Raw genomic sequence first — 18,012 nt, forward strand, 5'->3', positions numbered from 1 at the left:
AAGATGCGTCTGTTGATGAATACGGGTCTAGGACTGCTCTGCTCTAACATTCAATACATATGTGGAATATAAAGTGAGACCCATAAAGAAAGCACAGAAAAGTAACTATACTATTAATGTCATCTGTTAATAATATAGGGTCTGATTCATTACTGATCTTATCTGCCGTTTTTTGCAGATCTTACAAAAAATTTCTCTGCGCATGCCCAGAAAAGGGAGATAAAGGAAAATCTGTTGCGTACCTTAAGAATTTCTTAACCTAAGAAGAAAATCCTTCTTAATTGCACTTAAGAAGTTCTCAAAACACTTAAGAAAAAAGGGTTGGGCATAGGCGACGATTGTACTGACTTAAGAAGAGTAGGCGTTATTTGTACTGACTTAAGAAGAGTAGGTGTTTACCTACGGATCCGTCAGATAGTTAAGAAGAAACGCTCAGAGTTTTATCTTAACATCCTGCTTAAACTTAAGGAAGCTCTGGATCATGTTTAAGTCCAATGCAGCTAGAGCAGCAGTGCTTGCAGTCTTCTGATCTTCTTGGCCAGGGGGGCCCCCTTGTTGCTTGCCCCATATTTGTAACATCCACAATTCTTCATTCTTGATTGAAGGAAAAAAAAATAAAGAGCAGGACCGCCGCAAACAACTTCTACATACTAGAAGCTCCAATACACAATGAGCTTAGCTCATTGCGCTAGGTCTATTTATAGTATTAGGGGATTTTCGCATACTGTCGTGGGAAACCCCAATACTATAAATAGCCTTACCACAATGAGCTAAGCTCATTGCGCATCGGAGCTTGTACAATGTAGAAGCTCCGGTACGCAATGGTTCCGTGAAAATCGGGGGGACCCAACGCAAAATCTTTCCCCAATTTTCACGGAACCAGCAGTAGTCTGGCAGCACTAGGGTTATTACTGCATAGTGGGGGGACCCCACACTTTTTTTTTTAAAACTTTCATCTATTTTTTACAGTTTTGACAGCTGACAGTATGACAGACAGTGTAACAGTGATGGGTTTATAGAACACGCTGCTACAACACAGGAGAGTTAGCTAACACGGTAGTGTTTGATATCACAACAAAGCGCCAGAGATGACCAGCGATTTTGAAGATCAGGGTAAAAATCACAGCTTGATACATTTGAGAAATTTTGGACTAAAATTGCGGGTTATCATCCACGATTTGGCGCGATTTTAACACGCTGAAAAAAAATAAAAAATCGGACCTTGATACATTTACCCCCTGGAGTCCAAGTTGGGATGTTCAGGACTTGGTCTGAGTCCTGAGTGGAGAAGATTCTGGAAATAGCATCTGCCCTCTTATTCATACAGCCAAGTTTGGAAGTCACACTGAGATCAAAACAAGAAAAGAGTAATGACCAGCGAGCTTGGCCGAGACACTGACACTCAGCTGTTTGCAAGTATAAGAGATTCTTGTGGTCCGTGAAGATAGTGACAGGAAACTGAACTCCTTCCAGGAGGTAGCGCCACTCCAAGAGTGCCATTTTCATGGCTAGTAACTCTTTGTCCCCAATGGTGTAGTTGCGTTCTGCAGGAAGGAATTTGCGAGAATTGAAAGTGCAAGGCAAGAGTTTATCGGAGTTGGATCTTTGGGGGAGTACAGCTCTAAAGCCGACTGCAGAGGTGTCAACGGCAAGGAAAAAAGGTAGAGAGTCATCTGGTTGTCTATGGATGGGAGCTGAGGAGAAAGCTCCTTTGAGAAAGGTAAAGGCTTCTAGAGCCTGTGAGGACCAAACCTTGGTATTGGCTCCCTTACGAGTGAGAGCTGTAATTGGAGCGATAATGGTAGAATATCCTTGGATAAATTGTCTATAATAGTTGGCAAAACCTAAAAAATGCTGGATAGACTTGAGGCCAGATGGTAGTGGCCAATCTAGGATTGCACGAATATTCTGGAGGTCCATTTGTAGCCCGGTACCGGAAACAATGTAACCCAAGAATGGCATAGACAGAGCTTCAAAAGAGCATTTCTCCAATTTACAAAAGAGGTGATTCTTGCGCAGTCTGGATAGAATTTCAGAGACATGTAGCCGGTGGGAGATGAGTCCTTTAGAAAAAATCAAAATGTCATTGAGATATATTACTACGCAGGAGTAGAGCAGATCTCTGAAGATTTCATGACATAACTTTGAAAAACAGAAGAGGCATTACATAGTCCGAAAGGCATGACAAGGTACTCAATGACCAACTCGGGTGTTAAAGGCGGTCTTTCACTCGTCGCCTTCTCGAATCCTGATGAGATTGTAAGCCCCTCGCAAGTCCAATTTAGTGAAAATTTTGGCACCTTTAATCCTATCAAACAGCTCTGTGATCAGCGGGATAGGATAGCGATTCTTCACAGAGATGGAGTTCAAACCGCCACGGTAAACCCAGGATCAGGGGTGTAGGGGTTTGAGATAGTACATGAACGAGATCTGTTCAGAGTGCAGTGATCCAATTCGAAGGGTGACTGGTTCCATTTGTATATAAATATTCCCATTGGGGAGCAGAGAGTAATCAATAGCAGTAATGATAATAGGAATGTTCAAAGATACCGTAGGCAAATACCACGGGAGACCAAGGAATCGGAAATGAACTTTCCAGCTGCACCGGAGTCTAGTAAGGCTGAAGAGTTGAACTTGGTAGAGGCTGACTGTACGCAAACAGGAATTGAGCAGTTACCAGAAATAGATGAGGGTTGTGATGTCCCCAACCTGACCTCCTGAGAGCAGATTAGGGTTTGGCATTTCCCGGCTTCTTTGGACACGAGTTGAGATAGTACCCGGATTCTGCGAAATAGATGCAAAGATTCTTCTTTCGTCTTTCCCCTTGCTCCTCAGGAGCCAAACGAGTTCTCCCTAGTTGCATTGGCTTGTCTGGAATGGTAGGAGGTTGAAAACAGAGAGCCAACGTAAAAGTAGAGCGACGGGGATGATCTTTCTCGGCTGATCTCTCCCGGAATCATAGATCTATCAGGTTACAAAGGGAGATGAGGGAATCCAGGGTGGAACGTAACTCTTGAGGGGCCAGAACATCTTTCACCCGATCGGAAAGGCCCTGCTTGAAGGCAGCCACTAAAGCCTAAATTTTCCACTGCAGCTCAGAAGAGAGTGTTTGAAATTCAATCACATATTGAGCCACAGAATGGGACCATTGATGGAGTCTCAGTGGCTGCAGAGGCAACACGTCCAGGATCATCAAAAATCTACCGAAAAGTAAAGAAGAAGGCAGAGCAGTCACTAAGAATTAAATTGTTTCTCTCCCACAAGGGTGAGGCCCAAGCCAAGGTTTGTCAGAAATTTCTATCGTAATTGCTGAAAATGTGCATGGCGCAATGTCTGCATGCCACATCGCCAGCAATTGAATTCACCTCCTTATGTATTAAAAGGGTTTTGCTCTCATCTACCTGTTATTGAAGTTTTCACAACCTGGTAAGGGATTCTTGTATGGATCCTGGAAAGTTGGGACCTGTATGGAAAATGTATAGGTACATGAAATATGGAAAATAATTAGTGAACACTGTTCACAGCACAGATGACATAGTATATAATTATATAACAAGCAATATATGTGTAATAAAAATAATAACATATATATGTTTGGAAATGGTCAGATAATTAAACACAATTGTAAGTGTATAAGAGAAATGGCTGCTTCTAGGGGCTCTGCAAACCCATACAAAGTCAAATACACAATAAAAATTAAGTGGAGCTCAAAAACCCGGCAATTACAGTAAAATCTCCACTGTGAGGTGTCTCCTGGATGTTCCTGAGACACCTCACATCTAATTGAAACAGAACAACAAATTATATATATATATATATTTTATATATATATATATATATATATATATATATATATATATATATATTGTGACCGTGTGACGGGAACAGGTACAATCTCCTGGGGTAAACAGCAGCAATGATGTCACACGAGGTACAACTAGCCTCGGACAGTTTTATTAAGCAACAAATAAAAAGAATAAATTCAAAATAAACATCTTGCCATCCGGCTCTAACTAAATATTTGTCAATTCTGACTACCAAACTAAAGTAAAACATAAACAGTGTCAATACCATTCAATCACAGGTAAAATAGTATGGTTTCCTCTCACAGAGACTCACCAGCCTCAGTACCCAGGCAGTGAGAGAGAGACTGTGCTGAGGAGCAGCTTTTACCTGCACTACTCAGCTGTACCTCCTGATTAGCAGCAGGTTAGCAGCAACCTGAAAGACCTGCTAACAGGTCTAATGGATTGAACCCACCCTATTTTTTTCTGTTATGATTCCTATTAAACTCAGGAAGTGGCCATGGAAGTATAATACAAATGTCTTTATTCCGGCAAAATATATGAACAAAGATTCAGTTCAAGGAACATGCAAGTTTTCATAAACAGGTATAACTCCCAACATAAATATGAACAGGTGTGGCCGGAAGGTACACAGAAATAACAGGTCCCAGTGAATGCAAATATAGTTTAAATGCATGCAGGGATAAGATTGGTGAGTTACCCAATGCCAGGATGCAAAAGTCTGTCCAGGGAAGCTAACAGAGGAGTAGAGTCCAATGACCAGGCAGAGGTCTGGCAACACCAGTACAAGCAAAACCAGAGTCCAGGCAAAGTACAGGGTCACAAGCAAATTAGCATAGTCCAGTAATCAGGCCAAGGTCTAGGGCAACAAGAGTTCAAGCAGTATCCAGTATTCAGGCAGAGTTCGGGGTCACGAGCAAACAAGCATAAACTGTAAACAGGCCAAGGTCACAATGGGAGATCAAGTATCAGCAGAACCAAACTGGAACAGGGGGACACAAGCAGCAGCCAGGTATACACAGATGAACTGTACTGAGCACAGGTTGTTGCAGGTATAAGAAGCTGAGAGCCAGGTGCAGTTCTAATTTGCAAGGAGGTTAACCCCTTCAGGCATGGTGTAAGCTCAGGAGCAAAACAGCAGCACCTCTGGAGGATTAAAGGTACTGCTGACACATACAAAACCACAGGCAGAGTCGTAACATTTCCATCCATAAACCCCAGGAACCTTTTACGGCTTTTCATCAAGCCTTAAGTCTTACAGCAGCTCACAGCTACTACAAACACACATTCTCCTGGGGTTTTGAAAGCAGTATGCTTGAAATCTAGGTGAAATATACCTGATATAATACAACTCACCCTTGACTCTGTCACACATCCCCCTCCCCTGTTTTGACCTAGGGGCCGGAACACTTATTATCCCTAAACTTTAGACCCAAAACAACGCATCAGTGTTGTAAACATACACTTCTGTAGGGCAAGAAACCATCTAGTAACCCGGGCATTTTGGCTTTTATTTGTAGACATCCACTTTAACGGGGCATGATCTGTCACCAGTTTAAACTGTCTACCTAATAGATAATACCTCAGAGTGTCTAACGCCCATTTGACAGCCAACGCTTCCTCTTCTACAATGGCGTAGCTCCTCTCATGCGGATCAAGCTTTCTACTCAGGTATTACTATTTCGTGCTCTTCCCCATCTCTGGTTTGGGACAATACGGTGCCTATCTCTACAACTGAGGCATCTGTCTGCACCACAAACTCTTTTGAGAACTGGAGTTATTAATACAGGCTGCATAAATAGCGTCGCTTTTAACGCCACAAACTCTACCTCTGCCTCAGGGTTCTACTTCACCTTATTAGATTGCTTTCCATTTGTAAGGCCTGATAATGGGACATCTGTCATTGCAAAATTAGGGATGAACCACCGGTAATACCCCGTGATTCCCAAAAATGCTCTCACTTACTTTTTATACAGAGGACATGGTCATTTTTGGATAGCTTTAATTTTATTTAACTGGGGCTTAACCAAACCTCTTCCTATGGTAAAGCCTAAGTACCTAACTTCTTCCATCGCCAGGCAGTACTTATTCTGGTTGGCAGTAAGGGCTGTCTTTCTAAGTGAGTCCAGCACTGCTTGTACTCTGTCTAAATAAGTGTTCCAATCTGGACTGTGGATTTCAACATCTAGATAGGCCAGTGCATATTGTCTGTGGGGTCTTAACAACTTATCCATTGCACGCTGGAAGGTTGCTGTGGCCCCATGTAATCCAAATGGCAGTACTTTATATATAAGAACCCTTCTGGAGCAGAGAAGGCAGTTTTCTCTTTTGTGCTATTGGTCAATGGTACCTGACAATAACCTTTGGTCAAACCAAGTGTGGTGAGGTATCGGGCTGTTCTATCTGGTCATCCACACGGGGCATAGGGTAAGCACCGAATTTGTTACAATGTTACAATGCAAAGGGTGCAAATTAGTATTCTGTTTTGCACATAAGTTAAATACTGCCTGTTTTTTCATGTAGCACACAAATATCAACTTAAAATTTCAGTATACAAATAAGCTATGAAGTATTTGTGTGCTACATGAAAAAACAGGCAGTATTTAACTTATGTGCAAAACAGAAAACTAATTTGCACCCCTTGCATTGTAACATGGGTTTGTCCAGGAGACTGAAATAGGAAGTTTCTCAAGTTAAGATCCTTAATGAATCAGGCTCTTTGTCCCTAATCTCAAATGGGCCTTGCCATTTGGGCAAAAAATTTCTATCTACTGTGGGCCCCAGAATCAGAACTCTGTCCCCTGGGGTAACTGTACAAACACGGGCATTCCTATTATACACCCTCTGCTGAGAATTTTGGACTGTTCCATGTGGTCCCTGACAATGGGTACTACTGCAGTAATCCGGTCCTGCATTTGAGAAATGTGTTCAATAACACTTTTATACGGAATGGGTTGCCCTTCCCACATCTCTTTTGCCACATCCAGCAATCCTCTAGGGTGTCTCCCATATAATAGGTCAAATGATGAGAACCCTGTAGAAGACTGAGGGACTTCTGTGATGGCCAGTAACAAATATGGAAACAAACAGTCCCAGTTTTTCCTATCTCTGTCTACAACCTTTTATAGCATGTCTTTTAAGGTTTTGTTAACCTTTCCACCGAACCATCAGCCTGGGGATGATAAACTGAGGTCCTAAGATTAGTACTTTAAACAATTTACACATTTCTTTCATTATTCTAGACATGAAGGGGGTACCCTGGTCAATTAAAATTTCGTTAGGTATTCCTACCTGAAAACATGCACCAATTATTTTGCTATTGTTTTTGTGGAAATATTACGCAAGGGGATGGCTTCAGGATAGCAGGTAACATAGTCCATTAAAACTAGGATGTACGGATATCCCCAAGTCGACTTTAACAAGTGCCCAACAATGTTCGTGGCTATCGTGTCAAACTGGGAGCATGATACTGGCACTCGGGACAGGAGGAACAATAGTTCGGACACCTTTTTGTATACTCCTGGCCAAAAGATTCGCTGTTAAATCCTTTCAGTGGTTTTTTGGCCCCCGAGTTTCCGGCTGTGAAGTGACCATGAGCTAGGTCTAATACTGCTCTCTTATATGATCGGGGAACTTCCAATTGTTCTATCATATCCTCACCCCTTTTTGGTACAGAAGCTTATTACGAATGGCCATGTGTGGGTACACAAGCCTATCATGAGGTTTTACAGGCTTCCCGGCAATGACTTTCACATTTTCTCTTGCTTTCATTAAAGTGGGGTTCCTTAACTGATCTATTGCAAACAGTTCTTTCTTCATTACTCATTATTTCCCTAGCCATACTAGCAAATGGAAAAGACTCTGTGGGCCCACAGGAAACACCCACTGCTGGCAGACCATCAGTGCAGTCAAACGGCTCTTTACACTTCATATCTGAGACCATACAGGACCCCCATAGCTTCCAAAAATAGGTAAAATCTCTCCCTATTTATTAGGATTGCAGCTATTGATAAGCCTTTAGAACTGGACTAGTAGAGGTCTTCACCTATAGCAGCCGTCTTTCACATAGAACAAAGTTCACTGGTACTTGGATGCACCCAGGACTTATCTCTATGGTAGTAGAGGCTTATTAGGATAACCGCAGCACTGGATATGGTAACTGGAAGACTGGAGGTGGAAGCGGAGGCCAGACCTGGGTAGTGGGTCTGTAGCCAGAATAAGGGTCAGGGTACAGGTCAGAGGTCGGTGCTGGCAGCAAGCAAGCAGGTCAAATTTTTACGTGAAGGTCAAGATCACAAGCAGAGAAGCGAGATCCAATATCCAGGCAAATGGGCAGGGCAATAGGCAATCAGGCAAAGTCCAAAAGTTCAGGAGAATCAATCAGGAATGTCAGGAAACAGTTAGGGCAGCAACACACAGGCAGTGGACGCTATAACCTTCAGGGTGGCTAAGCCCACCCTGCCTAAAATACATGGAAGGGCCAGTCACAGAGGGGAAGCTCAACGGGAAAATAATTGATTATAATATGTTGCGCACATGCCCGGCTGCCCAGCTGGCTGGGTCGCGGCGGTGAACAGAAGAGCCGGACATGGGATGATGACGGCCAGTATGCAGACAGGGAACAGGAGAGAGTCGCGGCGGCTCAGACAAGGCCACGGCTTATGACAATACCCACCTCCCCTTGAAGAGGGGTCAATGAACCCCAACATCCAGGTTTCCCAGGGAATTGTTTAAAGAATTCTCTGAGGAGTTTATCAGCGTGTGAGCATCTTCGAGGAACCCAAGAGCGTTCTTCTGTGCCATAGCATTTCCAGAGTACCAAGAAATGGGTTTGTCCCTGGACTTTCTTAGAATTGAGGATTGTCTCCACAATATATTTGTGACATTCATGCACGTTGACTGGCCGAGGTTTTTTTCATGACTCCTGGATCCTGAACTTGCTAGAAGAGGCAACGGGTTTAGAGAGAATAACGGAACGTATTCGGGATTTTCAATGACGGTTGAAGTTTCAGCCTAAAGGAGATGGAATTAACCTTTTTTGACTATAGCAAAGGGTCCAATGAACTTAGTTCCAAGTTTTTTGCAGGGTTGTTTGAGCCTAATGTTCCGGGTGGAAAGCCAGACTTTATCACCTACCTTGAGAGAAAAGATCCAGTGATGACGATCTGCAAATTTTTTTTAATGAAAAGAGACCTGTAGCAAAGTGGAGTGGACCTTTTTCCAGATTGTTCTTAGGCAAGAGGACATAGGGTGTATACCAGAAAGGCCAGAAGGAGAAATGGAGGATAGAGAGTTAGCCTGGGATGGAAGCCATAATTACAAAAGAATGGTGACAACTTGGAGATGTAAAATCTGAGGAATTGTTCAAATGATTGGTTGACTGCCCATTAGACTGTGGATGGAATGCAGATGATAAGCTGATGTTGATGCCAAGGAGTATACAGAAAGATCTCCAAAACTGGGTGACAAATTGCGAGTTACTGTCGGAGACAATGTCTTCAGGCAGATCATGAAGGTGAAAGATACGCCGGACAAATAATAGAGCCATGATTTGAGCGTTGGGCAGCTTGTCCAAGGTGTCATGGAGCCCGAGTTTCGAATAGACCTCGAAGCCCCGCTCTAGATAGACTTACCCCCAGAGAGGTGCGGAGTATAATGATAGAGAGGTATCCACCAGGAATTCCTGCAAGATAATATGGACTTAGCTGCTTTCTAGCTGCAGGTTGCAGGTTGCAGTCCTTTAAGGAGGATTAGAACAGGGGGAGATGGAGCCATGGAGTGGAGCAGGTCTGCTGGAAAATAAATGCAGAGGTTTAGGTGAACGGCAGTGAACCAAAGCGTTGAGGTCTTTAGAATGTGAATAGCTGAGAACAGGACTGATTATGAGGCACGAGGTTCCTGCAACAATACCGCAGGTCTTGATCGTGGAACAGGTAAGACAGGATACCAAATGGGAAGTGGTGAACTGCAGAGAACTGATGCAATTGTCACACATCAAACCCATTGATTGACGGGCTCTCCGCTGTTACTCGCCTTATTCCCAGCGGCTGTACTACTCCAGGACGAACGCCATCTTGTCAGTTGAACTGTGCATGCACTGAGGGGCATGTCTCCCCATTCATTCTTTCCAGTCAATCGGATTCCTTAGTTCACTATTTAAACACACGTCTTAACTGTGTAAGTTGCCTGATCTTCAGGTCTCTCCTCCTGTTCAGAAGTCCTGTACCCCGGCTCCTGATCGCTACATGTTTCCTGAGTCTCCAGCATATTGGTCCGCAGATCATCACAGCCTCTGTGTCTACTCCACTATATTTGTGTTAATCGCTCTGCAGATCATCGTTACCTACCTCTTGAGTATCCAGCATCTGGCTCTACAGACTATTACACCCAGTGGAGTATTTACTCCACTGTCCCTAATGGAAACAACCTCCTAGGGTCTCAGCAATTCTGATCCTACTTATTCATGATATCCATAGTTATAGTTTTGGTTCTCATCACAGTCTCACTCCTCACCTCCTAAGAGAACCGTGACCTGCGGTTTGGGAGCTGCGAACTCCGCGCCGGTTAGGAGGTATTGCCAATTTGAGCAGACTATACAGGCATTCCTCTGACCAGAGTGGACGTGACAGCACTGAAATCCCTGGAAAGTGAATAGCTTGAGAATGGGACAGATGATGAGGCACGAGGTTCTTGCAATAATACCACAGGTCTTGATTGTGGAGCAGGTAGCACAGAATACCAACTGAGAGGTGGTGAACTGCAGAGAACTGATGCACTGAGATCCCTGGAAAGTGAATAACTTCATGATGGGACCGATGATGAGGCAGGGGTTGTATCAGCCGAATGGCAAAGACAAACAGGATGATGAACAAGTAAAAGCCCACTGAACAATCTCTCCTTTGCTCTAACTGATGACTGGATTATGAAGTTGGAGCTAGGGGTGCCCCAGGATTAAAGGAACAGAAGGACACTTTATTAGGTATAAAGAAAAATATTGAGAATGCAGGGCCCCTACAGTGAGTTGCAAAGGAGGCGTTTGAGAGGAATTCTTGCCACCAGGTAATAGACCACCATCAAGCCCGCATACAGTAATGACTGGATCAATCTTCATGAAGTAATTCCAACAGAGCTTGCAAATTTGATGTCCAAAAAGATCCCAGCGGCACCACTGTCCAGGAAGGCAGAGATGGAGAAAGAGTGTGCACCAAGGGAAATTGACACTGGAACAAAAAGAGTATTTTTGGAAGATATGATCTGCAGACCTAGACGAACCTCTTTCTCGTCCTCTAGGTCTGCCTTTTTCCTGACTTGCTAAGACAGAAGCGGAGAAGTTGGCCTTTGTTGCCACAATATAAACAAAGGTCCAAGGTACATCTCCTTGTTCTCTCCTCTGGAGAGAGACAATAAGCCCCTAACAGCATAGGCTCCGTAGGTTCCATTGTAGGAGAAGGTGAGAAAAGATGTGTATCAGATGAAGGGGCTTCTATCTCAGCTCTTCTCTCCTTGATACGTCTATCAATTTTGATAGCCAGTTTAATAAGTCCTTTCAGGGAAGTGGGTGAAGGATATTGAACCAGAGAGTCCTTAATTTGATTGGACAAACCTAGGCAGAACTGACAACTGACTGCATAATGCTGGGTCATTCCACTCGTTGTCGTTGGACCAGTATTCTTTGGCGGAGCGCCGGCCTTGCTTCAAGGATCAAGTGGGAATCAGCAGAGGCCACACGGTCCGGGTCAACATACAAGAGACCTAATGCATTAAAAAATGCATTCACCGACTGTAAGGTAGGATTATCAGAAGGCAAGCCAAAGGCCTAGGTTTGAGGGTCTCCTTCAAGTAGTGAAATTACTATTCTCAGTCTCTGTTGCTCAGAGCCAGAGGAACATGGCCGCAGGCGAAAATATAATTTGCAACTCTCCTTGAAATTGCGGAACAAGACTCTGTCCACAGAGAAACGATCCGGCAGATTTAGCTTGGGCTCAACCACCACAGACCCGGTGGCCTGTGAGGTTCTGGAGACTTCCTCTTGCACAGATAAACGGTGTGACAATCCCTGTACCATCTGGGACAGAGTCTGGATATGACCAGCCAACACCTATGCTGGAGTAGGCTTAGTACCATTCTCATCCATCAGGCCAATTCTTCCTAGGTTTTTATGGCCAGTTATAATGTTAGGATCGCAGCTATTGATAAGACTTTAGAACCGGACTAGTAGAGATCTTCACCTATAGCAGCTGCCTTTCCCATAGAACAATATACATTCACCAGTTCTCGGATGCCCCCAGGACTTCACTATGGTAGTAGAGGCTTATCAGGATAACCTTGGCACTGGATAGGGTTACTGGAAGACTGGAGGCGAAGGCCGAGGCCAGACTGGGTAGCGGGTCCATAGCCAGAAGAAGAGTCAGGATACAGGCCAGAGGTCTGAACTGGCAGCAATCAAGCAGGTCCAATATTTAGGAGAAGGTCAAGGTAACATGCAGAGAAGCGAGATCCAATATCCAGGCAAATGGTCAAGGCAACAGGCAATCAGGCAAGGTCCAAAAGTTCAGGCAAGGTCCCAATGGAGAACCAATCAGGAATGTCAGGAAACAAAGCAGGTCAACAACACACAGACAGTGGATGCTATAACCGCATGAGGCTAAGCACTCCCTGCCTTAAATACATGGAAGGGCCAGTCACAGAGAGGAAGCTCAGCAGGAAAATAATTGATTATAATATGTTGCGCACACGCTCGGCTGCCCAGCTGGCCGGGTCGCGGCGGTGGCTCGGGTACCTCCATGGCTCGTGACTCGATTATGGCATAGACATATTATAACCTCACCCACACATCATAAGCCCCCCAGACCAATATAACCCGCTAGACATATCATAACCCCCCCAGACACATCATAAGTCCCCCCACATACATCATAAGCCCCCCCAGTCAGCATACTTATGTAAGCTCAGCTGGTGCAGAGCTGGAACTCCACCCTTCTTCCTCTCCAGGCTGCTGGACAGTGTGTGATGTCACTGTCCGGGGACTGCGACCGGAGTTGCTATAGACTAGTTTGTCAGAATGGATCATGTGATGTAATCCAACTTGGCCGTTCCCATACAGCAGAACAGCAGTGAGTGTTTGTTTACAGATAGTGATACAGGACTCAAGAGTGCCATAGGTGGTCAGGAGGAGCACAGATGGCCATGAGGTGACACCTGCTCCGCCCTTCATGTCATAAGCGGTGGAAAGTGGAATTTGCATTTGGACATGAATTGGACACAATTGTGTCCACTGGCATAAAGTCAGTTTCATGAGCATGTGCAGAGAAATTTCGGTCAAGAGATGGCATGCACTTACGTTCAAAGATGAATCAGGCCCTATATGTGTATTACTAATTATTATTAATATTATTATTATTACTAACATAGAAGATACACTGTTAATCATGTATAAATGTGCATGTACTACTTCTACAATGGATAGGATAAAGGTTTGCATCTGCCTATCTATGTCTGTGTGTGTATGAGTGCCTTTATCATGAAGTAAATAATATGAACATTTTTATGACTGATGAAGTTGAATTACTATCAAAAGAGGAAATACCAGGGAAATGTTCCAGCCAGACGGTGCAGATCAAGGGAATGGTGTTAGATAGAAAAATTATGTTTCAAGATTGCAGCCCGGTTAAATCCATAAAAAATCCATAAAAATAAAGCTTCAAGGCATCAATTAAGAGATCAAAGCTTTGGCAATAATGCAAAAATATTAATTTTACATTTTCTCTTTTTTGAAATACAAAATATTCACAATAGAGTGAAAATCATTTTAACTCTTTCATCTAATCAGATTTGTCACAAGTAAGGTAGTGTGTTGGGGAAGTTATCAACCCAAAATAAAATAAGTAATCTATGTACTGCAGTTAAAAGAACACCGTAGAAATATCGCTTTCATCCTGCCGGCGAATATCACCTATCTCTTTTTGCAGTTGTACCCGACCATTGTACATACACTACATGGCCAAAAGTATGTGGACATCCCTTCGAATTAATATGTTAAGCCATTTCAGCCATACCTATTGCAAACATGTTTATAAAATCAAGCATATAGTCATGCAATCTTCATAGTCAAACATTAGCAGTAGGGTCATACTGAAGAGCTCATTGACTTTAAATGTGGTACTGTCATCAGGTGCCACCTTTCCAACAAGTGAGCTCATAATATTTTGGCTTTGCTAGAGCAGCCTCAGTCAACTGTAAGTACTGTTATTGTGAAGTGGAAACATTTAGGAGCAGCAACAGTTCAACCACAAAGTAGTAGACAGGCAACACAAGCTCATGTGAAAGGGATCACTGAGTGCACAGCACATAAAAATCATCTGTCTTTGGTTGCAACACTACCAAGTTTCAAACTGCCTCTGGAAGCACAAGAACTGTTTGTCAGGAGCTTAATGGCTTGATTTTCTATAGTCGAACTGCTATATAAAACTGCTCATGTGCTATCAATTGTATTTGATTTTAATTATTGAACATGTATATAGCAGGGTTCAATATTTGGCATAAATTACTAATTTGTAGCTTAATAACCTCTATCACCTGGTTATACCAGTGTGTGAGTTCTAATATTATATCTCCTCAGAGAAGATAGTTAAACTGACATTCCAAATGGGGGTTATTTACTAATTTGTGTATAATAAATATTAAACATGTAGCTAATCCCCTGATATTAGTAACAGGTTTGATTGTCTGTATCAGAGAGTAAGCATTAATTGTCAGGCAGATTTTGGAAGGATGCATGAAATCAATTGTCATTCACAGGTCATGTATCACCTGTTTGTAGAATGTGTGTGTATAAGGTCATTCAATGCAACAGCAAAATATTATATACAGCTTGGAAAGCTATTAGATTATCATTGATAGTATATAATCAGTTTAATAAGTACACATGTAGCATGAGCTTTCCTGGGCTTCGTAAATTCACAAAGAATCACAGAGAATACATTAGATTAAATTTAATCTGAAAAATGCTTCCAAAGCTTAGTTTCAAAAAATGAATAACAAGACATACAATATGTTTGCACAAATAAGTTTCAGAAAATAAAATAGAAAATAAAAACAGAGTCACTAATTAATAGGACATGGCAAAAAAAGGGGCACTCAGAATCTATAAATGAATGGAGAGATAATGAAATAAAACATAACCTTTATTAATATCTGTAAAATATAGTGTACTTCTGCTGATTAAGGATGGCTACCTAAATATTTAAAAACCAAAACATACAAAGTGAATTAAAATTGCAGTTCAACTGCAATAGCTCTGTCATCCTGTCCAAATTATTATAATATATAGGACATTTAGTCTTAATATATATAGTGGGATCTAATAAGCCGTCCACTAAATAGTATATTTATACAGAATAAGGAGCTACTTATCCTCAGTATATAAGATAATCCCAATATCTAGCTCTAAGAAATTGTATTTATTTTATTTATTTTCCTTGCATCATAATAGGAAACAGGATCATTGGATTCATCTTTATAAAGAGTTACGATTGGTTAAATATATAATATGTTAAATACAGTCAATACCAATAAGTCTTGCAATAATATCTTAATTTTCAAACTTGGACACAGATCTATCCTATTATTATATCTTACAGGTTTAATTAGATATTCCTTCAAATTTATAATCTTTATTCAGTGTGCTTTTTATTGTTTTGTTCATCCTCTGTAGATACTATACACCAGACAGTCTAATATATAATAGCCAAATGCCTATCCAATAGCCATTTGGCTATTATATATTAGACTGAGGTGGTATATTTATCCACTCATATAGGGATCTATAATTGATGAAATACCTTTTGCGGAATGATCTCTTGTTTCTTTTTTTTCCACTAATTAATAGCTAAGACCTGGTGTGTGAGGGAACACAATCGAGAAGGATGAGACATTTCAGTCTTGATAGACCCCCTCATGAAAATGCACACATTATTGTCTAAGTCAGAAGATTTTAGATTTTTTTCCACGTAGCTCTCAACTCCTATCTTTGGAGTTTACCTGTCAATAAGGACAGATTGATCTCCCAAATGTCACAGGGCTTTCGAAGTGAGCTAGGGATGTCCTGAGATCGGTAATGTTCACAGGACCTTGAGTTCTCACCTCTGATCTGCTTGAGTGGCTTGATGGTTTACAACTTTGGGGCTTCAAACTTCTCCAAGATCCTTATCTATCCTTGGTCTGGCTAATAATTGACACTTGTATAGGTTTCAGACTTATGTCATTCAGCAAAGCACACAATGAGATTACATTACAAGGTCACATACAATATACACTACCCGGCAGCTATCCGCAGTGACTAAACAACACATCTCTGCAGATATCAAACAGCAGGTCAATGCTATGGCTCCCATATGAAGATCTGTATCATAAATCATATAAAGGTGATTTATTAACATGGCCAAAAGAGATGAGTGAGTAACTAACATGGCCAAAAATGTAACTTAAGGAATACCATTTTTATATTTTCATAGGATCTCTTCCTAAGCAATAAAAATCAAACACAAAACAACAAGCTAAGAACTTGTGTAGCTGTGTAAATTTGTTTTATTATTATTATTATTGTAGAGTTGTAGGGCGCCACAGTACTCCATGGTGCCATACAGTAGGGAAGACAAGGACATACATAAAGCAGGGCATACGTAAAACAAGAACAGACAAGGCAGACAAAATGAATGGAGACATGAAAACAAAGGGTTTGAAGAACCCTGCTCATAAGAGAGCTTACAGTCTAAGGGGAAGAGGGCACAGCTGAAACAAGAGGAGCAAGTGTGGTTCAGAGTAGAGATGTTCACTGATCCCCGTGTTCTGGTATTGGTTTTAGATCTGGATTAACTTTGTTTTTTGGTTTTGGTTTTGGCAAAAATGCCCTTGCGTGTTTTGGTTTTGGATCCCTATTTTTCTTTAAAATCCCTATTTTTTTCTAAAATCACACAATTTAGCTTTTTTCTTTTCTACATTAACCTCAATAACACTAATTTCAAGTAATTTGCAGTCAAGTTTGACCACCTCACAGGTCACAATAATATTTTCATAGACTTTCTAATAAAGACTGCAGCGACCTGGCTGGATGCTAAGTGACAGAGCAATAGCACAAACACACGGCAGTTCATAGCACATCTAGGAAACATGGCCACACAGCAGTGGCAGAAACGTGGCGCAAGATGGAATTGTCCTTGGGTCCTCCCACCCACCCTTATGTAAGATATTGAAAAGAACATGTACAGTTTAACAAAGCAACCACTCCAGCGACAAGCAGTGCCACTTTTGTGCTGAAGTGCTTGGTTTGTTTGGGCCCCAACAAAACAAGCTACCAATAGTTTGGCTGCCTTAAGTCTAACAGTGCTGTTAATGAACTCTACATTATTAAACTATGTCTGCTCGTGCTGTATCTTTAATCTCCTTCTCCTCTGTTGATACCTCCCTCTCATCCCTGAACAACTGCCAAACTTATTTAGACACAGGAATGGATATTACAACTGGAGTGGCATTAAATGTGCTTCAGACGGACTGTGACACGAAACATGTGGGCAGCACGGAATCTGTAATGTTGGAATACGATGCATTGAACAGAGATTTAAACTAATATATAGACACAGTTGAGGAGGCCGTACTTAAGTTAAAACGTGACCCACCGGATGAGATCCTGGATTTAAGAAAGCTTGTACATGAGAGATACATTGCACTTCAGAAGAATAATACAGAGGAGGCCCTGAGGCAGGATGATAAATATGTCCAGTTTAAAGAACAGTTAAGCAACCTAAGAAAACAAATGCGTGTCACTGGCCACTGCAGACTAAGCTTTGGAAGATGAAGACGAGGAGATCACCGTCACCCTGAGCACGTGGCCAGTGAACTGAGAATGAATCATTAAATCAGTTATAGGTCATTTGATCGCTCCACCTGTTCCTTGGATAACTATGGTAATTCTACAGCTAATTCATGGCGACGATCGCTCACCTCCTGGGGATGCGTGCTTTTATCAGACCAAGGCCAATCCAGGGTGCCAGACATTGCTGAATTGGGGCTGACAATCAGCCCCAATAGCCAAAAAATTATAATATAGTTAGGCTCCTTTGACGTAAAGTGCAGATTACAAACACTTTGAGCAATATTGATGAAAGAGCAGCAAAGTGGAAGGCTTGAGTAATACAAATGCACGTCTATT

The sequence above is a fragment of the Mixophyes fleayi genome, chromosome 3 (assembly GCF_038048845.1).
Source record: "Mixophyes fleayi isolate aMixFle1 chromosome 3, aMixFle1.hap1, whole genome shotgun sequence".
Taxonomy (NCBI): Eukaryota; Metazoa; Chordata; class Amphibia; order Anura; family Limnodynastidae; genus Mixophyes; species Mixophyes fleayi.